A 24,259-nucleotide genomic window follows, 5' to 3' on the forward strand; every position below is an offset into this window, starting at 1 on the left:
TTCAAGTGATTCAATATCATTTGAACTTGTCATTCTAAACATTGGGTGCATTTTCGGTGGTATTTGACACCCTCATCAAAATTCAAGCGAGCATGAGTTCAACCATTCCTTTGATAAACTAAATAAGGCACACAAGTTTAACAATTCAAGCGAGTGAAATCTTCAAATCCTGCAAGTGTTACAACTAAGCATCAAGAAAAATCAAGCAAGAAAGTGATCCAATACAAGCAAGCGTGTGAAAACTCATAATGGGTAAAGGAGGAAAACATATTCAAAGTGCAAAACTGAAGATTAAAGATTTGAAATATTGCAATCATGAGTTACAGAACAAAGTTGAAACACTGGAATGGAAGTTGAAGCAAAGTCAAACCTTAATAAATCAAATGACCAGTACATTAGAAGCAACGAAAGACTTTGAAATTGAGCTCGAAATGAAAGAAAAACTCATTTATGCACTCTAAATTAAGTTACGTTAAAAAAAGATTTACTTGATGCACAATGTGTAGAGAACACAGATGCAAGTTGTGACACAAAAGACCTCATCACAACAAGAAATGAAAGTTGTGATACAAGTGATCGTATTCAGCATATTGATGAAGGTTGCGACACAGATGATCTAACCAAATAGATTGATATAAGTTGTGACAAAAGTGATCTCATCCAATCACTTGTACTACAAAATGATGCAAAAAGTAGTTCCAAAGATCAAATTGATCAGTTTGATGCAGCATGTCAAACCGATGAACTGTTCATGATTGATTCCCAGTGTGATACAATAGATTTAATAAATCAAGGACAAGATGTTAGCAGTAGCAGCAAGTATGAAGAACAACAACAAAATAGTCTTTCCGAGAAGGTGATCAGACCTTAGGAATAAATCTCCTTCAACAAAGATCGACATGGCCTAGGATACAACAAAGATAATAGTTTGTTTGTCCCATGTTTTTCAAAACTAGTTTAGTTTGTAAGTGCTGGTTTCCTAGACAGTGATAAGAATATGGTTAAGTGTAACCATTGTAAGAGGAATGGCCATATGGAGACAAAATGCTTTAACCTCCATTCTTGTCACCATTGTGGCAAGAAAAATCATTCATCCGAAAGATGTTGCAAGCGAAATAAACCATCTAGAGTGAAGATCAATTACACATGGATTGATCCTTGGAAATGGTCATCTACAGTCAAACAATTATCTATGTGTTACCGCAAAATTCAGTCTCACATGCAGAAAAATTATATAGTTAAATGAAGATGGTGAAACTCTCCTACCCCTGAAGGGGGGAGTTCCAAGTCAAATGTCGATTGTCTCTCCTTTCAACTAACAAAGGGGGGAAATGATAATAATGGAATTCAAAGTTGTTAGACTGAAAGTTTCGACAACGTCAACAAGTAGTAGTAAACAATTTTCGATAGAATCAACTTAGGAAATGGGCGATCATCATCGGCAGCAAGTGGGCATTCAACATCATATAGCCAGTGCGTATTCATAAAGCAGTGAGTGAGCAGTTTTCAACAAACAACAGTGTGCAGTTTCAACATCAGTAAATTCGTTAGTGGGCACTCTCGATATTTTGTCAGTGGACAAAGAAAATTCGCCCATGGGCATCATCAACATTTTGTCAGTGGAGAAAGGATGTTGATTGAAGGACAAATGGATCATTTTGTAGCTTGGCACCTGATGGAGTTGTCAAGAAACTTTCAGGGATTAATCAGACTTGCAGCTAATTCATGTTCTCTTTAGATTGGATTTTTTTCAGCATCCAAGTTTGGCAGTTTTTCAGACAGTGTTTTTTGAGGATCAATAGTTTTAGCATGAGGACTTGGAAGATGGTTCTTGCTTCTTATTTTGGACTTATGATTGAGGGGGGGAATGTTAGTGTCACTCTCATGTGATGGAAACAATTCTAAGTCTAAAATAATTAAATTAATTAAAATCAAGAAAGTTGGATTTAATCCTATCTTTTTAGATTGAGTTTGTTCCTCATGGTTAGGAGTCAGTTTAAACCTAGTTGGTTGAGAGATTCTCTCCAACTAGTTAGGCTCCTAGATTATTGTTTGGTTAAGATATCTTTTCAGCCATAATGTCCAAGATAGACTCACTATCTTGAGACAAATTCTCCTCATGTATTTATATGTATCATAAACATTATTTGTAAATCACATTGAGAGTATGTGGAATACATCAAGGCTGAGGTTTTTTCAGCCATGTCTGGTTCATGTTTATGTTTGTGATATTTTTATGTATGTTTATTGTAAATCCTTCATATAAACTTTTCGAAACTTGTTTTAAAAAAGTCTTTATAAATAAACTCTTTTTTAATAAAACCCTTTAACTTTTTTTTTTCTTTTTCTTTTTCTTTTCTTTCTGTATGTAAACATATTTTTTTTAAATTATATATATATATATATATATATATATTAATATGAAATTTTTTATAAAAAAAATACACATATAAAAAAAAGATTATAAATCACAGTAGCATATAATAATCTTTATGAAAACCCACTTAACACTTAGTACACCTAAAAAAATAGTCACGTCTTGCTTTTTGGAACTCGTTCAAACCCTCTTTTAAAAAAGGACAATTCATATGCTGTTCAGAAAAATGTTTGTTAACTCCTTCAAACCATAATTACCAAATTCGAATTAGAATACAAATTTGATAGGGAAAAAAATTGACAATATACATCTTATAAAGATTAACAATTTTTTTTTTTTTTCAAGATTAAAAAAAATGAAATGAATCTTTCATCAGTAGATACCTTGAATAGTGGTACTTATTTCCAATATTAATCTTTTATGTCTATTTAAAATTCCCATAATGAAAAAAAAATGCACCAAAAATCTATTAGTATTGTAAATTCGAAAAAAGTGTAAGTCAAATATAATAATATGAATAACAAAAATTCAAACCTAAAATTTAATCTAAAAGATTAGATATTGAATATTAAAATTAAGTTTCAAGTGATCAACACATATCAAGAAACTTATATCTCAATCTGTTTTTTTTTCAAATCCAAATTTATTCAATAATAAGTATGTGTATATTAACCAAGAAAATAAACCCTTTAAACCCTTTAAATTGAATTTGAATTCCATACCAACAATTGCAACGAACCACTATCATCCAATTTACTAATAACTATTATCTAAATAAAAATGAGAAAAACTATTTTATAATTTTTTTAATATTTAACTTATCCTTCTCTTTTAACATTTTAATACTAATCTTCTTTTTAAATAGAAAATTTCTATCACATTATTTAATATAAAAATTATTATTTTTAACTTAGATCTATTTTACATTGCATGCTTGCTAAATTGATGAAAAGAGATTCAAACACTATTCTGAAGGGTCGTGCCCTCTGCTCAGCCTCTTTGCTAATAACCGTAACAGCTGGGGGTTTGAAGATAATAAGAACCCGCGAATCTTGGGCACTGTTAACATAAATTGAATCCATAAACTAAAAACGCCGTACCGTATTAAATTTAACGTATTAAGACCCGAATCGAATTGTACGGACGAATTTCTCAATTTTTCGGGCCGATGCGGCCGAACTTGGTAAGTTTCGTTCAAACATAACACGACCCACTTGACCTTTTTCAACGTTCAAACGTTGACCTCTCGATTTGCACAGTAACGAAATTTGCGCGGTTTTTACACGAAGGAAGTGCGAAATTTGCACGTTTTTAAAGAATTCTAATTGTTGGCCTTCTTCTCTTGGCCCTTTTCTTACTAGTTTTGCAAGTACCACTGATTTTGTGATCTTTCTTCAGCGTCAATATCAATTTTTTGGAAAGACAGAGCAGCTTAAACACAAATTCACAAACAAAACATAGTCATTGCGGCTATTCTATTGATCACACAAAAACTTGATAATTACAATAAAGTGAAGGCTATTTAACTTTTTCCAACTAGCGACTTGTCTAAAATATCTTGACATGCAACCACACGCTTAATTCGATTATAACTTAACTCAATTTGACTCAACATTTCAACACTCAGCGTTCAGTTAACTAACTCTCTAATTTTAGCCAACTCCTTATATAACTAACTCTTTATATGAGAGTAATTAGTTTATTTTAACAAAATTGTGTGGAAAAAATATTGACCAGAGATTAAACTCTACTTTCGAGTGTTGAAGCAACTAATGGAAATGAAATTTAAATTATAATTATGTAATGGGATGTTGAAGGAACTAATGTAAATGAAATTTAAACTATAGTTATGTAATGGGATTTTGTAATGTCATGTTAATACATTGAGAGAGGAGTGATAAAAGATATTAATGATATATTAAAGTTAGGTGTATTTTGGGAGACGTGAAGAATTTTCAGTGTTTTGAGGGGTTCAAATATCACATATTATATACGTACATGAATTCATAAGTATGTGAGCTCATGAACAAAGGAGAGATGTAAGTGTTGAGTCATAAGAGAAAGTAATTAAAAACAGAAGGTGGTGTATTTTTTCGCATTTTTAATTGTATGTGCCTTCACGGGGACATGAGGGTTTGGCAATGTTTTGTGGGAAATATATATAAAAAATATTTTATTAAAACATTTTTTTTAGTGATGGAGTGGTAAGAAGTTAATAAATGTTATTTTAGAGTGATAAGTGATAGGTTGATTTGTTATTTTTGTAACATGTGGAGGAATAAGTATAAAGAAGTATGTAAGTAGGTGTGGGAATGAGGAATGAGAGGGCAATGAGTAGACCAAGAGTTATCTTGTAAATATTTTATTTATTAATTAATTATTCTAAATTTTTATGTGTATTATTATGGTGTGGATTTTTTTTTTAATGAGTGTGATTATTTTTTAAGTTGTATGTCTATGACTTGTGGCATCACAATGTCAAGCCCGGTGGTGCACCCATCTGTCACTTCCTATGCGCGGAACATCTTCTCTAGCTGCTTGCCAACTAAAATAGCCAAGTCCCATAGTGGGTTAGTACCACCATTCGCCTACAGAAAAATTCGGTAGCCTGTGGGCTTACCCAAGACCCTGCCACCCAAAGAACCTGAATTCCGAGAAATCCTTAGAGAGCTATTGGCTGCACGATGCAATTGGTGCGCCATTTCTTCGTCATCAACAACAGAGGATATTGTTGTCACCTCTCCCGTCATTTCCAATGCCTCTTTTACTCTGTCTGAGACACTATTTATTGCATGCTTTTCCGAACTCGCTTTGTGCATAATGATCTCCCTCCCCTCCTGCATGGCGAGGGCAGCTAAATTAAGGGCATCCTTTGTAGTAGTGGTTGTCTTCACTGCTTCTAATGTTTTTTTGAAATATTCAACTTTGGCCACAGCTAGAGCCTCTGTCGCCCTCTTCACAGCAGCCTTCACTTCCACCACGAAATCCTCAGACAAAAGAGAATATTTCCCAGATATCAAAGGATTATTCTTTCTCGAACCAAAATTACCTGGTAGTCTCTTCTCCTAATTGGACAAAAAAAATTAGTCTCATGGAATATTAAACATTTTATGGAATGGAGTATTCGTTAATTTTTTATAATATTTTTGGAAGTCAGATAATTAGATTTTTATATTTATTTTTTAATAAAAATAAACAAATTAAAAATTTTAATTTTAATTTATTTTTTGGTTGTGCAAATTAAGTAAACTAAATATTATATTATATCAAAAAAATATGATAGCAAGTTATGTGTGTGTATGATTGGTCTTCCATCATCCTAGATCCAGTTTAACTTCAGATCTATCAAGGGCTGAGAGGGATCAAACCTTTAGAAGTAAAAAACATTGGCTATTTTATATAGACAAGTAAGACTCAAGTAGAGATCACATCCATTGACATGATTGTTTTTTATTGCAAGGATTGCAATGGTTGCTAGGTCTGCAGATTATGTAATTTTCCCCTCAGTGTGGCATTTTGCACCCCAAGGTGACATTGATGATGTACCCTGACATGTAGAACAAGGAGATAGTTTCCTTCCACATTCCCTGCTCCTCCTTTCGACATTCCTTTACCCATCTGGGTGGAATTGCTAGTTTATTTTTGAAACAAAATGATGATCAAATTCATAAAGGAGTAGTCTTCATGTGTGACATTTTGGAGGTTCTGGTGGATTTTTGGTCAGAATTTGGCGAAAAAATTTGTGGCTAAATCTTGATTTCTGTTGTTTAAACTAGTTGTTTTATTGCATATATGAATTTAACACCCTCAAAAACTCCTGGGCACATGATTGTGGAGAGTTCACTTATCAAACTTGTGATTTCAATGAATCCTTGGGAAACAAATTAGATTAAAAAATAAACCAATTTTTTTTTTCCAAAAAGTCACACTCAACTCATAAATGTAAACATTTTTCTTTTAAATACTTTTGCTTCATTCCATCACTATCCACGTATATTGTATAATCATTTACTAACTATAATTTTTTTTTTAAACAAATCCAATAATTTTAAATATGTTTTAGTATAAAAAAGTTATTGCATATATCATTACTATGTCTTATAATTCATTTCGATAGATGTTAAATAATTCATTTTTGCAGATGCTAGAAATTTAAAATAATTATCTTACCTACTTCAGATCTATACAGCAAATTCTCTCAAATCATTCATCATGATTTGCCCATAAGACTATTTTTTTTAATTTTTTAGTAAATCAACCCAAAATTTTCATTAATCAAAAGATGATGGAAAAAAATATGTTGATATGCTTATGTTGCTCTGCATGTGCATAACTTTCCTGTCCATGGATTATATCCTGAGAGTAATTGTGCTTCAAAAAACTGACTTAACTATTACAACTGCATTCAAGTCAACCAACATTTGATATATGTACCAGAGGACTCTTTTTTCTAATTACAAAAAGATCAAAAAAGCCAAAACCACAGAGACTGAAAAAGGTACCTGAAAGGCTGAAACATTTCACAAAAGCGTATCTGCATTGATGTTGCATGCTTATAGGTATGTGCTTCGCTGAGACGTGCGAGAACCACCCATGCTGGGGCCACCGACCAAAAGGAAGCGACAATGAACCATGTACTTCTAATCAGAAATGACGACTAGAGACATTGGGTCTGCGTTCACTATAGGAACTGAATTGATAACGGGAACGTCAGAAATGACCACCAGAGACGTTGGGTCTCCATTTAGTAAAGGAAAAACATTCAGAGGAGGAGCGATGTTAACTCGTGGAGTATCAACCACTATCAACCACTGCAGGAACATCATAGATGTTTCTCAAGTTATAAAATGACTCTGACACCACATATCTTTCCACCCGTCAAGATAAACCAGAATACCATCCAAGTAATAGAAAATGCTTCTGAGAAGGCATTTCAAATATTCCTGCCCTTGTAAAAAGCTTGTAATGATCCATTTTTTTTGTCGCGGATGACCAGACGAAGGAGGGAGTTCAGCTGTTGATAACCTACAACCAATTTTAAGAAATGTAACTTTCGCTTTCGATGTTTACTAGGGTCAGGAATCCACTTAAGACCCTAATTTCCGATTTCAGAGCTGGAAAAACAAGTTTTATCCCCAAATTCTCGAGATTCCTACTGTGGAATACCTTTACGAACTTATGGAGGTATTGTATCAAACATAGGTGTGATAGAAGTCCATCGAAAGAGGGGTCGAGGATAAGAATTTGACCTCAAGCTGAAGCTTCCCCTGCGACTTGCCATTCTCTGACGATACGGCATAATCTCGTCGAGGAGCGCAGGAGATAGAAAATGAGGAGGAACTACTATACTTTCGGGAAATTGACCAAACTCATGAATGAGTTAAAATAAGATGGATACAATGGACTTTGAAGGAGAATGATATCATCGACAAAACCACTACACACTGAGTTAATGACAAACCCCAATTTTGTAGAGAAACCTTGTAAAGAGGGCCAGAGGGAATTAAGACTCATACCCCATGTAAACCCAATCTACGGCACAATATTGAGGAAACCCAGAGAGAAATAAAGAAAATCCTTAACACAATAGGCACGAACTTACAACAGAAAAATAAGATGAAAATCCATGATGGTGTTCAGACCAAGGGTTTTGTCATCGCGTAGTATTCCCCAAAGCGGCTGGTCCAGGGTTCCCTTTTGATGTATCGTCAAAACTTAAGTTGATGAAGTTTGTTGGGGTGGTCTGTAGGAAAAATTCACTGTTAGTGAAGGTGCTATTTTCTTCATTGGTAGAGAAATGGTCATATCACTGTACAGATACATATTTATTAAAATGATTGATCCTGCATCATTAGCTTCCTAATCCCCCTCTGAACATGTCACTGCTAATATTGTCTTTCACATGTTATCCAAGATAATTGTGGCCAAAACATTTGGTGATTTTTTTATTTTATTTTTTTTCTGTTGAAAAATTTTGTTATTCGTTTCCTTCCATAAATTCCATAGGATGAAGCCCAAACTTATGTTCCATGCTCTATTGACTATACTATTCTTGTATTGAATAGTTGGTCATTGATTACATAACAAACTCAAATCCGGAAGTCTTGGATGAGGCGGGTAAACAATTTCATTAGGTGTCCCCATACAATCATAGCAAAGGTGCATGAAGGAAAAATATGTTTTGTTTTTTTCTAACACATGGTGAATCGGTAACTATCAAGTTTAATCCACGGGAGACCCAGGATCAAACCTCATTGCTGCCACTATAACTCCAAGAGCATAACCAACCACCTGCAGGTCGGGTATACTAAGATCCTATGATTTTGGCAAAAGCACACCCATGGTAGGGGGGTCCGCCCTGTTGTTTCCTCTGATTCATGACATAGAAAGGACAGAGAGGGTCCTTGAAATCCTCGTCTTATTAGCTTGTCCTAAATTAAAAATTGCCTCCATGCGACCAACCATTGGAACTTGGAGATCTTTGGCCACCAAAAACTCGACCGTATCCACTTCCTTATCAATTGACTCTCAAGGAAATGATGATATACTGCTATCCTGTATGCTTCTTTTCTTGTAAAGCACCCTCGTTGTTATATCTCCCATTGTAATATATCGACACCATTTGAAATGCGAATATGTCTTTTTTGTAACTCTTGCTCCAATTGTTCCCATGGAAGTGGGAGAGGGGCTAACGCCCAGTTGGTCTATATTTTCCAAGTTCTCCAAATTGGTGACTCCCTACATTCTTTCTAATAGTCCTGTACTTTCACCATACCGAAAGCTACTGCGTAATTTTGTATCCCGTGCAATTCTTCATTTTCATTCAGTCGTCGTATCTGTTGCCAAATTTCATCCCAAAAATTGGCATGATTTCTTGATATTACCTGCCAAAAAGGAAAATTTTAAAATTATTTGTCCACTTTCCTGAGCCCAGTTCCATAAGCTTGAATAACACTATCATCACAAGCCATAGATTCTAGAAACCATATATTTTCTTGTACTATTGTGGTGATTTGATATGACCTTTAAAAAAAAATTAAAAACATACATCATACAACAAATATCTACAAAAAGGTTTATACAATAATGTCTCTAACACTTTAAAACTACACAAGAGCAAGGTTGTGGTAATGTCACTGTTTTTTTGTATAGATTTATTTTCGACATATAAAAATACAAAAGCAATGACATTGCCACCACATAACTTTTGTTCTCAATGTGTTTGAATGTGGTTGGAAAAACCTTTGATGTAAACACATTTTAAAGCATAATGGATCACATCTCCACTATAACATATGTCACTAATATATATAATTTAAAAACCATAATTATGTTTTAAATTGTTTAATTTAATTACTTAATGTTTTGATTATATATCTATGAATTTTATATAAAATTAATTTAAAAATTGTTAAAATGATAAATTTGAGTTGTGTGATTTGTAGAATCAAAATGTTTAAAAAAAATTGAAACCTAAATTTATTTATCTATTAAAAATATATTTTAAATAATGTAAATTCAAAATACATTTTAAATAATATAAAATGACAGTTTCACCTAAAAATTATATTAATAAGGTAAAAATAAAAAACTAAATAATTAAATATTTAAAAAATATTTTTTCAATTTTCTATAATATTTCACATAATTATATGTTGTGAACATGTCCAAATGAGTTTATCTTCCTTGACAATTACATTTATTGATGAAAGGAACAATGTCCTATGTACTTTTATTTAAGTATTCATATCATAACATTAAGACTTGTGATTTAATTTTCAAGCCTAATTTTTTGAAGTAAAGCTGGAATTTCAAAACTGACTTACTTATCAAATTTGATGGTTCTCACATCTCTCTAATAGGTCTTCACTATTTCAAAAAATGATCTTCAAGATTTGGTAAACTGAAAACTGTTTCAAAAAATAATGTTGAAGATTTGGCATATTATTTAATTGTATTTCACAGAGAAATCACCTTCTCATAAAAAAAAAAAAATTACTAGTTAAATTTCATCCTTACTTTCAAGTTTCAAGAATTTAAAATATTCCACATAAATATACTTCGTTTCACGTGTTTATTGTCTGTCACAACTACATTCTTTGATGAAAGGGACAAACGTTCTCAGTAACTTATCTGGGTATTCATATCAGAACATTACGAACGTTGTAATTGAATTTCATAACTTGCTTTACCTTGTAAAATTAAACACTAATCTAAGAAATATGTTAGACCAGAGCATGCATAACACACAGCGGATTCATACTCAGAGACTTAGACGGCAATAGCAGAGAATAATTCACAGAGACAGACAAATGGAGAAACAACAAGATTACTTAATCAGAAACAGCGGAATAGAACAAACAATCACTGGAGAACAGAAATCACTTTGCATTACATAACAGGCTTGGGCTTTGGCTTGCTTTCCTTGGCCAGAGAAATTACAAATTTATAGAGGTAGAAGAAGGATCTAGAATCCTGTGTGTGATTCGGATGGAGATCTGGAATGACCTAGAAACCACTGGCGGTGTAGGAGGATCTAGAATCTTGCATGTGATTCTAGAAACTAATGGTGGTGTAGAAAGATCTAGAATCCTGGAGATCTAGAAAGACCTGATCTAGAATCCTCCATGAATTTGGCTTCACATTTAACATTCTCCCACTTGAAGACAAATAAGAGTCATCAAGTCACATCGAGTCCTACCATGCCTCTACGTAACTCATGTTTATTTCGTGGTAGAATCTTAGTGAGCATATCAGCAAGGTTCCTATCTGTATGGATCTTTTCCAATGATAATTGTTCTTCCTCCAACACATGTCGGATCCAATGGTACCTTAAGTCAATGTGTTAGGGTCCCACCCTAACCCCCTTATTTATGTAATGGGATCGAGTCATAGTCAAGAGTCAATAAAGCCCATATTAATAATTGTAAGTGGTTAACCCGCAATTAATGACGGGACCACAGTTAGTTGCAAATGGGTCGTAGTATTAGATAGATGGTATTAATAAAACCATGGTATTGATCCTTGGTATTGCATGTATGAGTCATATATAAAGGATAGAGACTCCCTGCGAGGAGCATTGTGTCTTATTTTTGTATCGAGCTCTGCTCTATTGGAGGTTTCCCCCTCGAAGAGGCCAGTGAACATTTCTTTTTGAATAATAAAATATTTGCTGTTTTCTCTCACTATTCTATGTTCTGGGTATATTTCTTTGCATATTCTGTATTTGGGTATCTTTTTGCAGGTTAAGAGCATAACAAGTGGTATCAGAGCACTTTCCAGGGCCAGTGGGATCTCCATTTCTTAGGAATTTTTTTTTTTTGGCTAGAGACGTGTTCTGGCATCTTTAAACCACGGGATCTGTCGTTGAGCGCATAAACCTACGGATTTGGGGAGGCATGCATGCAGGAAATACAAGAGGTGGTCACGCTTGTTGGACTCCCTTGTAACCCCTGTGGGTACCCCTTCGAGTAGTAGCGCATTAGACAGAACCGTGTACGGACTGTCTTCCAAGTACCTTCTAGGTATATTGGAAGCCCCTTAGCTCCTCTGCAACCTCGCCATAGATAAACCGTCGGCCGTCTTGCTGCTACATTACACCGAGAACAGCACTCGGAGAGATTACTCGCCCGTACGATAAGGTAGTCGGGTTGTACGGCTAAGGGTACGGTTGATCCTCCTTAGTTAGAGCCCTAAAACATTGGGCTGAGTACTATTGTCAGACCCTTATGTATATTGCGATCTGTAGCACCTGACACTCCTCGAGACCATAGTTCCCTTTTCTATCTGGGGATCACGCATCATCTCTGCCAGATCAACGCGCAAAGAGGTGCAGCAGCAGCAGACATCAGTCCCACAGTTCTGAGTTAGCAGACCAGCCATTCCAATCTATTAGATCCATCAGATCCGCAGCAGCAGTCTGTTCCGCCGCCCAGAGCTATCCGATCCGCCATTCAGATCTCTCAGATCCACCAGATCTGAGTAGTTGTGTGGGGTTCCTATACCAGGGTATAATTTTCGCAGGACTTTTGGTTGCATTGAAATTTTGAGGATTTAGCGACTGCAATATTCATAAGGAAGGAGTAAAACTCTGTTAGGAGTTTTAAGAAAAAAAAAGGGTCTGAAATCTCCCGGGGCGCTTATTGGTGATCTAGCCCATCAGAATCAGGACGACGAGCTGAGCACGGTGGTACCATTCAATTCTTAGTGAAAATTTTTGTTAGGCGGTCCCAATTTTCAAAAACATCATGTCGGTGCATGGTAGAAACTAGAGCTCAAGCTATGGCCAATGAAAGGATGGACAAACTTGAAGAATCCTTGCAATCCCTCCACATTCAGCTTGACCGACTAAATAGCCTGATACCGAGCATAATCCCTACGGGCAAGGAGGAAGCCCACGAGGAGGCGTATATTGGCAATGGACACAGTGAGGGTGAGTCTAGCCACTCTCCTCACCTCGGGGGCCCCCACCAACAATCCCGTCCGCGACCTTCCAAGTTGGATATGCATAAATTTGATGGTTCTCACCCGGCAGCATGGATAGCACAAATGGAGTAGTATTTCAATCTGAATAACATCTTAGATAATGAGACTGAGCTTATGGTGGGGAGCATGTACTTGGACAATGAAAGGTGGCAATGGTGGGAATGGCATCAATGTTGCAATGGACCTTTTAGGACTTGGAACTCCTTCAAAAAAGCTCTTACAGAACGCTTTGACCAGGAATCTTCTTTTTTGGGTCGTCTTACTAAGCTCCGACAGACTGGCACAGTGGATGAATATATTACAACGTTTGAAGCCTTAGCCTTCTGCACTAGGGGTCTCACAGATGTGTTCTACACGAAATGTTTTATCAGCGGTCTTAAAGAAGCCATAAAAGCCCACGTCTTACTGCACCACCCTTCCACATGGACGGAGGCTTGTAAGGTAGTTCGTAACGTGGAATGTGCATTAGCAACCCAGTACATTCACCCAAATTTCACCGCTAAGGGTTGCCCCCACAGGCTCACAGCATGACTCAAACACTTAAGGTTCAAAAGGTGTCACCTGCAGAAATGGCCAAAAGAAGAAAGCAAGGCTTATGTTACTACTGTGATGAAAAATACTCCCCAGGTCATAAACGCAAGGAGCCCAAATTTTTTCAAATTGATGCCACTGATTGCAGCTCATCAGAGGAAGATCCACCACTAGAGGAACATGAGGTGGTGGAAGAGGACAACCAGTAGGACAATGTCCCTGACGAACCAGTTATTTCGCTGCATGCTTTGGCAAGGATTTCTTCACCTCAAAATCTCAAAATCAGAGGTTTTATTAAACATCGCCCAGTAGTAGTCTTGATTGATAGTGGAAGTACACATAATTTCATCCATCAAAAAGTCGCGGAAGAAGTGCATTGTTTTGTACGAACAGTTTCTAACTTCCAAGTTCAAATCGCGGATGGGGGCACAATGAAATGTGAAGGCCGCTGTGAAAATGTCAAACTTCAAATGGGGGATTATCAGTTGAAGACCCACATGTTTGCCATACACATGGGAGGGTGCGACATTGTCCTCGGTGCTGAATGGCTTCGTACTCTTGGGCCAATCACAATGGTTTTCCAGGAGTTATATATGAGTTTTAAGCAGAACAACTCCACACATACCCTCTGTGGACTCCAAGCGGGAGCTCCCTTTATCATCAGCTCGCATAGGATGGAAAAATTGCTAAAAAAGGGTCATCATGGAGTTATAGCTCAATTTAATGCCATCCAGGCAGTCGAAACCAAGTCTCTGCCGATTCATCCTGAGATGCAACAGATTTTAAATAACCATCTGTCGGTCTTTGACAAGCCTCATGAGCTTCCACCCTCGAGAGGGGAACATGATCATAGCATCACCTTGGTTCCAGGGGCCCAACCCGAAAATGTGTGCCCATACAGATATCCGTTCACCCAAAAGAATGAAATAGAAAAAATAATCAAGGAACTTTTGGAAGCAGGTGTCATTCGTCCCAGCATTAGTCCTTATTCATCACCGGTAGTCATGGTGCTCATGAAAGATGGGGAGTGGCGGATGTGTCCAGACTTCAGGGCCCTCAATAAGTTGACAGTCAAAGATAAATTTCCCATCCCGGTGGTTGACGATTTGTTGGATGAACTCAATGGGGCTCAATTCTTCACTAAGCTGGATCTTCGCTTGGGCTACCACCAAATTCGCATGAAGGAAGTCGACATTCCAAAGACTGCTTTCAGAACTCATGAAGGCCATTATGAGTTCTTGGTCATGCCATTCGGTCTTTGTAATGCCCCCTCTACTTTTCAGAGCCTTATGAACCACATTCTCAAACCATATCTCAGGAAATTTGTCCTTGTCTTCTTCGATGACATCCTCATCTATAGTTGCACTTGGGCCGCACATCTTCAGCATGTAGATCTACTCTTGCAACTGCTCCGCAAGCATAAATTATTTGTCAAGATGTCCAAGTGTTCGTTTGGCATGGAAGAAGTTGAGTATTTGGGCCACATTGTGGGGCATGAAGGTGTCAAGGTGGACCCCAAAAATATCCAGGCAATGCAAGATTGGCCTCAACCTAAGACCTTGAAGAGCTTGAGAGGATTTTTGGGTCTCACAGGCTATTATTGTAAATTTATTTGCAACTATGGTCGCATAGCGAAGCCTCTCACTCAACTCCTGAAGAAAAATTCATTCCTCTGGAATGAGGACGCACAACAGGCATTTACAGCTCTCAAAAATGCCATGTGTTCCACTCCAGTCTTAGCACTACCTGACTTCACCAAATCTTTTGTCATTGAATGTGATGCTTCGGGTACAGGTATTGGGGCGGTCTTAATGCAGGAAGGGCGACCTTTGGCCTTCACAAGCCAACAACTAAGTGGGAAGAATCTAGGCCAATCTACCTACGAGAAGGAAATGATGGCCATCTTACATGCAGTCGAGACCTGGCGACCTTACTTATTGGGGTGACATTTCCAAATCCGCACAGACCATCACAGTCTTAAATATTTTTTGGAGCAACGCCTATCCTCCCCACAACAAAATAAATGGCTCGCCAAAATGCTGGGATATGATTATGAGATCATTTACAAGAAAGGGCAAGACAATAGTGTAGCAGATGCATCATCTCGCCAATTTGAGGAGGAAAGTACTCTGCTAGCAATTTCCCCCCCCATTCCAAAATGGATTGAAGAGGCTCGCAGGGAATGGTTTTAACATCCTGGGCTCTCCCAACTCATCTCTCAATTGCAGGTAGATTCATATTCCACCAAGGCCTACTCGTGGCAGGATGAGATTCTTCCCTACAGGGACAGAGACGTAATATCACCAACATCCACCCTCAAAAGTCGCATTTTGGCAGAATTGCACTCATCCCCCATTGTAGGACATTCAGGCTTTCAGAAGACGTATGCTCGCACTAGAAGATCATTTTTTTAGACAGGCATGAAAAAGGACATCCTTACTTTCGTAGCAGAATGCGATTTCTGTCAACGCCACAAAGGGGAGACCGTCAACACACCAGGCACATTACAACCGTTGCCCATCCTGGCATCAATTTGGATGAAGGTTTCTATGGATTTCATTACAGGTCTTCCAAAGTCAGGAAACAAGTCATTCATCATGGTGGTTGTGGACAGACTTTCGAAGTATGCTCATTTCTACACCCTACCCCACCCGTTTACACCGAATTTGGTCCCTCAATCTTACATGGATCAGATCTTCAAATTGCATGGCATGCCCACTTCTATTGTGTCCGATCGCGACCTGATCTTCACCAGTAATTTTTGGCAAGAACTCTTCAGGCTACAAGGCACTCAACTAAAACTCAGTACTTCCTATCATCTGCAAACGGATGGTCAATCTGAAGCAGTCAAGAAATGTCTGGAAACCTACCTTAGGTGTTTCACTTCAGAAAAACAACATCTTTGGGTACAGTGGTTACCTCTGGCTGAATGGTGGTATAACACCAACTATCATGCCACCACCAAAATGACTCCCTATGAAGCAGTATATGGTCAACTCCCTCCTTCCCCTACTTCTTATATCAAGGGGTGCTCAAAGGTACAAGCAGTGGATCAACTCCTACAACACTGCGCAACCATGCTCACCCATCTTAGAGAGAATCTTCATCAAGCTCAAAACCGCATGAAGCAACAGGTAGACCAGCATTGCTCAGAGCGCCAATTTCAAGAAGGGGATCAGGTCTTTTTGAGGCTACAACCATATAAGCAAACATCACTCAAAGACAAGGGTTGTCAGAAACTATCTCCAAAATTCTACAGACCATATCAAGTACTTCAGCGCATTTGAGAAGTGGCTTACAAGTTGGCTTTACCACCTACTGCAAAAATCCATCCAGTTTTCCATGTCTCATGCCTCAAGAAAGTGATTAGGAACAATTGCAGAATTCAAACCAGTCTACCTGAATTGGATGAAGAAGGGTTAATCTGGCTCCAACCTGAATAGGTCCTAGACACACGAGACAGGCACCTGTGGGGCCGCATGTTTAGGGAAGTCCTCCTCAAGTGGAAAGACACCTCTCCGGAAGATGCAACTTGGGAACCAACCACTATTCTTCAGCAGTTTCCGTAGCTTTAGCCTTGAGGACAAGGCTAGTCTTAAGGGGGAGGGCATGTTAGGGTCCCACCCTAACCCCCTTATTTATGTAATGGGATCGAGTCATAGTCAAGATTCAATAAAGCCCATATTAATAATTGTAAGTGGTTAACCCGCAATTAATGATGGGACCATAGTTAGTTGTAAATGGGCCGTAGTATTAGATAGATGGTATTAATAAAACCATGGTATTGATCCTTGGTATTGCATGTATGAGTCATATATAAAGGATAGAGACTCCCTGCGAGGAGCATTGTGTCTTATTTTTGTATCGAGCTCTGCTCTATTGGAGGTTGCCCCCTCGAAGAGGCCAGTGAACATTGCTTTCTGAATAATAAAATATTTGTTGTTGTCTCTCACTATTCTATGTTCTGGGTATCTTTCTTCGCATATTCTGTCTTTGGGTATCTTTTTGCACGTTAAGAGCATAACACAATGTGCTTGGTTTTTGAATGAAATGCTGGGTTTTTCGCCAAGTGAATGGCACTCTGACTATCACAATATAACACATACTTGTCCTGCTTTATTACTATTTCTCCTAGGAATCGCTTCATCCACAACATCTCTTTATAAGCTTCTGTTGCAGCTATGTACTCTGCTTCTGTTGTAGAGAGGGCTACTATTCTTTGTAGCCTTGACACCCAAGATACTGTTGCACCTGCAAATGTATACAAATAACCTGTAGTGGACTTTCTGGTATCCATATCTCCAGCCATATCCACATCTGTAAATCCTTCAAGCACAGTCTCATCATGACCAAAACATAAACAATAATGACTAGTACCTTTGAGATACCTTAAAATCCATTTTACTACTTGCCAATGTTGTTTGCCTGGATTGGTAAGGAACCTTCTCACTACTCCCACTGAATATGCAATGTCCGGTCGTGTGCATACCATGGCATACATCAAACTGCCAACTGCTGAAGCATAAGGAATTTTGCTCATCTCTTCTTTCTCTTTGTCATTACAAGGACATAATTCAGTACTCAGCTTGAAGTGGGCTGCAAGGGGTGTACCAACTAGCTTGGCATTTTTTATATTAAACCTGTCTAACACCTTCTTGATATATTTTTCTTGTGACATCCACAACTTTTTTTTTTCCTGTCACGCATAATCCGCATGCCCAATATCTGTTGTGCTGGTCCCAAATCCTTCATTGCAAATTTGCTACCCAAATCTTTCTTTAACCTATTGATCTTATTCTTATCATGCCCAACAATCAGCATGTCATCCACATATAACAATAATATGATATACTTTCCTTGACCATATCTCTTGATATAGACACAATGGTTAGCTTCCAACCTCTGAAAACCATGTTCCAACATGAATGAATCAAATTTCTTGTACCATTTTCAAGGTGCCTGTTTCAACCCATAGAGACTCTTCTTCAACCTACAAACAAGGCCTTCTTTGCCCTTTTCTATGAAGCCTTCTGGCTGCTCCATATAAATTTCTTCCTCCAATTCACCATGAAGAAATGCAGTTTTTACATCTAACTGTTCACATTTTAGGTCTAAAGCAGCAACTAGACCAAGAATGACTCTAATGGATGACATTTTAACAACAGGTGAGAAAATTTCAATGAAGTCAATACCTTCTTTTTGGGCAAAACCTTTCACCACTAGTCTTTCTTTATACCTCTCCTTCTTTTCATCACCTTCATGCTTAATCCTGTACACCCATTTGTTTTGTAGAGCCTTTCTACCTTTTGGGAGGTTTACCAACTCCCAAGTTTTATTTTCCTGCAAAGAGTTCATTTCTTCTTCCATTCTTTACTGTGCTCAACTTTACAAGCTTCTTGAAAACAATTAGGTTCACCTTCATCAGTCAACAAAATATAGTTTGAAGGAGGATACATTTGTCAAGGCTTATGAGGCCTAGAAGATCTACGAACCAACTGTGGTGGTGCATTATCAGGTTGAATCTCTTATAAAGGTTCTTGCAAGATTCCTTCTTCTTGTTGTTCATTATTTCCCACTTGTTGTTCTTCATGCTCCTGAATTTGTGGTTCATTTTCTTGTATTGGTGGTATGTTTTCCTGCTGCTCTTCAAACTTGTCAATAACCTTCTTAACCTCCAACTGACCTATAATCCTCTTGAACATTTCTGACTTATTAAATATAACATCCAGGCTTCTAATAATTTTATGTTTGACTAGATCCCATAGACGATAACCAAGATATTCATCTGCATATCCCAAAAAAATGCATTTGATAGATTTATCATCTAGCTTAGTTCTATTTTCTTTGGGAATATGTACAAATGCTTCACATCCAAAGATTTTTAAGTGAGAATAATTCAAATTCTTACCAGTCTAAAATTCTTCAGGGATACCACCATCCAAGGCTGTAGTTGGAGATCTATTTATGAGTTAGCAAGTGGTCTTGACTGCTTCAGCCCAAAAATTCTTCTCCAAACCAGAATTGGAAAACATACTTTGCACCTTTTCCATAATGGTGCGATTCATCCTTTTTGCGACACCATTTTGTTGAGGAGTACCAGCCACAGTCTTCTCATGCTTTATGCCAAACCTATTACAATATTCCTTAAATGCATTTGAGCAATATTCTCCACCATTATCTGTTCTTAAACACTTCAGTAATTTGTTAGTCTCGCTTTCAACAACAACATGGAATTTTTGAAATATTCCAAACGCTTCACTTTTATTTTTCATAGGATATGCCCAAACCTTCCTGGATGCATCATCTATAAATGTTACAAAACACATGCCACGAAACACATACCACTTGTTAGACTAGAGCATACATAACACATAGCGGATTCATACTCAGAGACTTAGATGACAATAGCAAAGAATAATTCATAGAGACAGACAAATGGAGAAACAACAAGATTACTTAATAAAAAATAGCGGAATAGAACAAACAATCACTGAAGAACATAAATCACTTTGCATTACATAACATGCTTGGGCCTTGGCTTGCTTTCCTTGGCCAGAGAAATTACAAATTTATAGAGGTAGAAGAAGGATTTAGAATCCTGTGTGTGATTCGGATGGAGATTTGGAATGACCTAGAAACCACTGGCGGTGTAGGAGGATCTAGAATCCTGCATGTGATTCTAGAAACTAATGGCGGTGTAGAAAGATCTAGAATCCTGGAGATATAGAAAGATCTGATCTAGAATCCTCCGTGAATTTGGCTTTACACTTAACAAAATATAATGAGCATCCTCGACCATATAAAAATTATATTTTACTAGTCAATTGCACATTTGGTTTATGATTGAATCAAACAGCAAAATACCTAGTTTGTAAAGTAGCTAGCAACAATATCTATTTGGAGAATACGACAGCCATACAATTGAAGCCTACACAGCACTGCAAGGACTAGACCCTATGAAAAAACTGCACTGGAGCTTACCAAGACACTAGAGTCTGGTACCCACAAACTAAATCCAAAAGTGATCTGACTGTTGGCATGGTATCGAGTCAAACAAAGCGGGAACACATGGAATGGTTAGCCAGTTCATTATCACTGCAACCTTTACCATATTCATGAGACCTACCATCTACGAATGGGCCATGACTCATTAATAGGGTTGGAATATCAAAACAGACTCACCCATCGATCAGATTTGATGACTTTCACACTTCATTGACCTATTTTCAGAGTTTGAAAGAAGATTTTGATGACACCCCAAATTCTTTAATCATATTTATAGGAAAATCACCTCGTAATAAACAATTTGTCCATAAAATTCCATCCCTGCTCATGAATCATCAGCAAGACAGTACTGGTGTTAGCGGCAATATCACTCAACCAAGCTCATAGAAATCACCATTTGACACTAGCCTCAGTGCCCGAGCAGAAGTCAACCCATTGGTAGACATCTTGAGACGCAAACATTATTGAGATTATGTGATAGACAACGTGGCACCTACGGTCGAGACAAAGAGACTAGTAAATCGGTAGAATAATGCATGTGTATCAAACACTAAGAAATGTAATTCTTAGTCATTAATTACATTGTCACCACATCGAGCTTTGTAGCCCTAAGGCGGCTCCAAACATTATGGCTTTTGAAATATAAAAACTAAAACAATCGAGCTTTGTGGCCCTAAGGCGGCTCCTAACTTATGGTTTTTGAAATATAAAAACTAAAATTAACTATAAAAACCGAGGAATTTTTTACCAAAATTAAAGTACGACTCCAACTAGTACAAGCCCATAATGACATAATAATGTAGTGTGAAACTAAATAGCATATGAAAAATACGTTAGTGACATAATAATGTAGTGTGAAACTAAATAGCATATGAAAAATACGTTGGAAATGAACAAAAAGAAATCATTATCTTATTGGTAGGTGCAGCGACGCCAAATGAAAGAGCCATGGGAAAAATTCATTCAAAATGAGTCGAACAGTCAAAGCTAGAGAGATGGATCGATGCCTTCTTGCTTTTAAACTAATGAAACAGTTTGGTCAATGACCGCCGCTAGCATGGAGGGAGTAGTTGCTTCCGAATTTGAAATGGAGCGTTGTATAACTCTATAGTTGTTGAAGTGTAATTTCCCCTGCGGTGTTATCATTTTTGGAAAACCACCAGACTCCATCGCACCGCTTTTCTCCAAGCGGTGGTATTCTCTCAAACGGCCTCGATACTATACGCTGTTTAACGCGTGTCCGCAGGTAGTTTTCAAAACAGCCATTTTCCCGGAACGTAATGTTCGTTTGTTTTGTTCAAGTGATAACCATTCGATTAAAATGAACGTTGTCCACCGTCTGATTGAAACCAAGTTGTTGTACAGGTCTCCGCCATTGATCCATGAACCTTGCGTGGAGTAAAAGTTTCGTTTGACCACCGGTTTGCCAGTAAAATAATTAATGCAATTTATTTCGGTTCGTAGATTGTTGGTAAAGTTTTAATTTTAATGTTTTTTAACTCACGAGAAGTATGGGCATAGTAAAAATGTATTGGTTATGTTTTAGTTTTAGTTGTTCATAGTAATATGTAATGTAAAGGAAGAGAGAGGCGCAGCAGCGCGATAGAAAAAAGGGAAGAACTCACAAAGTGAGATTGAATGTATTTTTTTTGGTTGAAATATAATGTAATGGAAATGCAGCAGCATATGTAAGGAATTACATTTACAACAATAAATGTAAGAAAGTTTTTTTTACACAGCAGTGAATGTAACTTTCGTAGTTGAAGATTGTTTTTACAACAGTGAATTAAAGAAATTTTACACACAGTAGTGTAAAATTTTCTAAAGTGACAGAGTAATTTTTTTTATGAGAGACAGTGAAAGTTTTGGAACTGCATCTGAAGCAGTGTCTTGTGTTAATCCCTCTATGAGAGGAAGATGGTTTCGTAACAGCAGTCTTTTATTAATGAATACAAAGTTTGTTTTGTGGGTGTAAGAAACTCTATCTGCTCAGCAAACAATTTTTGCTTCCTTGTGTTAAGATCCTGTGGTAGAAATAGAACATCATTCTCTGTTCAAGTAATTTTGTTTTGGAATTTAGCAGAAAATTCCCAACAGTGGTATCAGAGCTTGTCCAGGCTCTTTGAAGGTGTCAAAGAAGCTGAAGGAAGGGTTTCTTGCTGCAGCAGCTTCTCCAGCAGAGTGAAGACTCAGTCAAAAAATCCAAGGTATTTCTCAAGATTTTTTGTGTTGAAGACAGTCAGTGATTTTTAATACACAGTCAAGTATTTTTAAGAGTGCAAGAATGGCTGGCTCCAGCACCAGCACTAGCATGGGTATCTTTAATACTCAGCTCCCACAGTTTAATGGGAAAAACTATGACTATTGGGCAATAACCATGAAGGCTTTGCTTGCCTCACAAGATTTATGGGAATTTGTTGAGGATGGATTTGAAGAACCAGCAGATGAAAATGAGTTTAATAGGTTAACTCAGGCAGAGAAAGATCTGTTGAAGAGCTATAAGAAGAAGGATTCAAAAGCCCTCGTATTTTTGTATCAAGCAGTGCATGAGAGTGTGTTTCCAAGGATAGCAGCAGCCAAGACATCCAAAGAAGCATGGCAAACTCTCAAGACAGCCTATCAAGGCATGGAGAAAGTGAAGACAACAAAACTATAGTTGCTGAGAAGAGATTTTGAGAATCTTTGCATGAAGGAATCAAACAATATTAACTCATTCTTCACACAAGTAATTGGTCTGGTCACACAGATAAGGTCTCATGGAGAGATTCTTGAAGAAAGAAGGATTGTGGAGAAACTGTTGAGGGTCATATCCTCAAAGTTCGATGTGATTGTCACCACCATAGAAGAGACAAAGGATCTCACAAACTTCACAGTTGATGAACTACATGCATCATTGATAACACATGAGCAGAGATTGAGTAGAAATGAAAACTCATCTCTAGAGCATGCCTTCAAGACCCAGAGGTCCTTTGGAAGAGGAAGAGGTCAAGCTAGAGGAAACAAGAGAGGAAGAGGCAGAAGCCAAAACAGAGGTGGAAGAAATAGTCCAGCAAATGCTCAAGGAAGAGGCAGCAATCCAAATCAAAACTAAGGCCAAGGCAGCAGCCAACAAAGTGGACAACGTCATGCTCAAGGAGAAAGGTATGAAAAATCCAATGTCCAATGTTATTACTGTAAAAAATATGGGCATTATGTAAATGAATGTAGGAAGAAGTAGCATGATATGAGTAATAGAACTAATGCAAATATCACTAGAGAAAATATCAGCCAAAACAATTTGTTCTTAGCCTGTAATATTGCTGAAGGAAAAAGTGAAGATGTATGGTTTCTAGACTTCGGTTGCAGCAACCATATGATAGGAAACATAGCACTGTTTTCTATGTTAGATCAGAATGTGAAGTCACAAGTCACACTAGGGACTGATAATAGAGTTTCTCTTATGGGAAAAGGAGAAGTAAAAGTTTTAACAAAGAAAGGAGAAAATAAAACCATAACAGATGTTTATTATGTTCCTGGAATGAAATGTAACCTCTTAAGTATTGGACAGCTTGTTCAAAAGGGTTACAATGTTTTCTTTGTGAATGATGTATGCACCATCATGGATAGAGCACCCAGCAAACAATGTATTGCTGAAATGAAGATGACAAGGAACAGGATGTTCCCTCTCAGGATAAAGGCAGATTTGAAAAATAAAGAAGTAATTGCAGCAGTGACTCAAGAGGCTTTCCAAAGTGAACCAAAGGATGAAAATTGGTTGTGGCACTTGAGATTTGGACATCTCAACTTTGGAGGTCTTAATTTGTTGAGTAGAAAAGGAATGGTAAGAGGACTACCATTGATAGAGAAACCAGACAGCCTTTG

This window comes from Pinus tabuliformis, chromosome X (assembly GCF_031772625.1).
Source record: "Pinus tabuliformis cultivar Carrire ecotype Pingquan chromosome X, CPIR1, whole genome shotgun sequence".
Classification (NCBI taxonomy): Eukaryota; Viridiplantae; Streptophyta; class Pinopsida; order Pinales; family Pinaceae; genus Pinus; species Pinus tabuliformis.